This window comes from Gossypium hirsutum, chromosome D12 (genome assembly GCF_007990345.1).
Source record: "Gossypium hirsutum isolate 1008001.06 chromosome D12, Gossypium_hirsutum_v2.1, whole genome shotgun sequence".
NCBI classification, from domain to species: domain Eukaryota; kingdom Viridiplantae; phylum Streptophyta; class Magnoliopsida; order Malvales; family Malvaceae; genus Gossypium; species Gossypium hirsutum.
The window spans coordinates 23,671,451-23,674,212 of record NC_053448.1 but is presented as its reverse complement, the minus strand read 5'-3'; the positions used below and the strand labels follow the sequence as shown (position 1 = coordinate 23,674,212).

General features: G+C 28.4%; 1 long non-coding RNA gene across 1 annotated transcript; it reads right to left on the bottom strand.

Moving 5' to 3' along the window:
* Window positions 1-313: 313 nt before the first annotated feature.
* On the bottom strand, window positions 314-1,855 carry LOC121224504 (uncharacterized). The gene is made up of 3 exons (XR_005922142.1): window positions 1,808-1,855; window positions 1,271-1,327; window positions 314-496 (listed from the first exon to the last, which is right to left on the bottom strand). It is a non-coding gene; the product is annotated as an uncharacterized lncRNA (long non-coding RNA).
* Window positions 1,856-2,762: the final 907 nt, after the last annotated feature.

The window sequence follows — 2,762 nt, the reverse complement described above, 5'->3', positions numbered from 1 at the left end:
CTGGGCTTTGTTTATATATTCTTTTGAGAAGTACCTACGATGTTCTAAGAGAAAAGAATATATATATCGTCAGGTAAGATCTGGAGTCGGCGAAGGTGTGAAATGAGAGTTGATATGTTATGTAACAACCCTATACCTGATCTAACCATACAGACCCGGTATAAGACTATTACATTTGGTGCCAAAATGATTATGGCCAGATATTGTTTAAACAAAACATTTATACATAGCATTATAACTTACCAACCATATTTGCAAACATACATATAGTTTTACTAATTCATTTCATATATATATACCAAAATACGTAAAATACCTAAAAATAGATAGAAGTCCAAGAGTTTACATTTTAATTCCTAACACATGGAAGCATAACTGACTGTCTATGTACATGCCATTTTAATTCAAAATATGGTACCTACTTCTGAAGCTCTTGAAGATGTGATGAGATAAGAGATCTTCTATCTTGACTTTACCTCTTCGAGTCAAACTGTACCTACGCGTTAAAATTAAACGCGTTAAGCCGGTGAAGGCTTAGTAAGCACTACAAGAATAAACAAATAAATAAATCTAAACAAAATATGTCAAACTCATTCTGTTATTACGTATTTACGTACGTATAAGCTTCATAAAACTTACCTTAGCATTTTAATGATTCGCTTTTCCACAAATCATAATCTTAGCCCAAAGTAGATTTATAGAACACACCGGATATACGGAACAAATACAGAGGTACATTGGTATGCACTAATGAACAGAGAGCACTAAAGTGCTATACAGAGAGCACAGATGTGCTAAACAGAGAGCACTAATGTGCTAAAATCAGAGAGCACCAACGTGCTAGTAGTCAGAGAGCACTAATGTGCTAATAATCAGAGAGCGCGCTAAAGTTCCTTAATGGCATGCCACTGATATCCTGGTAGTTCTAAATTCCATCTACTTGGGCATTAAAACTAAATCTCATTCAATTAAATACTTTATAGAATTATTTCGAAAAAGATTTCTCATTTCTCCATCATTACAATTTAGTGCACATTTCACAATTCACAATTATCACACCATTTTCACATATATACACTTTTGTCACAATATTTACTTAATGTTCAATCAATATACCACTACATACTTTCCATCTATAATTTTCTTTACAAATTTCATAATTCCATAATCTTTTATTTTACTTTATTTTATTTTATTTCCAAATAATTCTATACTATAATATAAGCATTTAAATAAAATAATTTTAAAAAAATAAGCTTGTAGTACTTACAACAAAAATGTTGAGATGATATCTTCCTTCACTCCTTAGCCTTCTCTTTTCCTTTTTCTTCAATTTCATATAAAACACATAACATTTATATATTAGAAAAACAATCAAATAACTTTCCTATATGATTTAATAAGAATCAACATATATGATTTAATAATTTAATAATTTCTTACCTTAGCTAATATTTCAATTTAATTCATAACTAAAATTATTTCCATTTCTATCACAATCTATACATTATTTTTACTTAAATTCTACTTACAACTTGACTTAACTCTCAAATTTTCACTAATAAACCTTAATTTCGAATTTCTTATAATTTTACATTAAACTTGTAACTTATTTCTCAATTTAATCTTTTTCCCAATCCTAGTTTGAATTTCCATCAACTCAACCTCTAATTCATCCACTAATTCAATATAAACTACATAAAAAAAATTCTACTAACTTTCAAAATTTCAACATATACTTGCTAGTATTTTGATCTAGAATCATAAAAACTCAAAGATTTTAAGAAAAGGACTTAATTTGACTTACCAATTTGAAATTGAACCTTAAAATCCCTAATTTTCTTCTTTACTTTTTCTTTCTTTCTTTCTCCCCTGTTTCTCCCCTGTTCCGTTTCGAAGTGTATTATGTTTCTTTCTTTTCATTTCTTTTTCTTTTGTTTTATGTATATAATAATAATATAATATAATAACTTACTTATTAATTAAATAACATAATATAATATATATAACTTAAATTAAAAAAAATATCTTAGATATTTCATTTGTTATGCCACCTCAATTTTAGAAAAAGGCCTAATTGCCTATTTGGTCCTTTTAACTTTCTTTAATTTATAATTAAACTTTCAGACTTATTTCAATCTAATCCCTTTTTTCTAATTACTTCTAATTACATCAAATTCTCCTAGTCAAAACATAATTAGACACACAACTAACTTAGTAAATATTTATAATAAATATTTACAAATCTGATTTACCGGAACAAAGTCCCGGAAATGTATTTTTTTATTTAATCTATTTAAATAAATTTTACCATATAATCAATAAAGTTTTATTATCAAAATTTTCATGCAACCTTCCTATCATAATATAGACCATATCACAACATTAAAATAAATTTTCTTTCTAACTCGGATTTGTGGTTACGAAACCACTATTCTGATTTACTGAAAATGGGTCATTACAACTCTCCCCCCTTAAGGATTTTCGTCCTCAAAAATCTTACCGGTAAAGAGGTGTGGATATTGTTTCCTCATTGTTTCCTCCGGTTCCCAAGTAGCCTCTTCAATTCCATGTCGTTGCCAAAGAACTTTCACTAGATGTATCTTTTTGTTTCTTAATTCTTTTGTCTATCGTGCCAAAATTTTGATTGGTTCTTCACTGTAAGTCATATTGGGCTGAATCTCAACCTCTGTCGGATAAATAACATGTGAAGGATTTGACCGATACCGCCTTAACATGGATACATGAAAAACATTATGAAT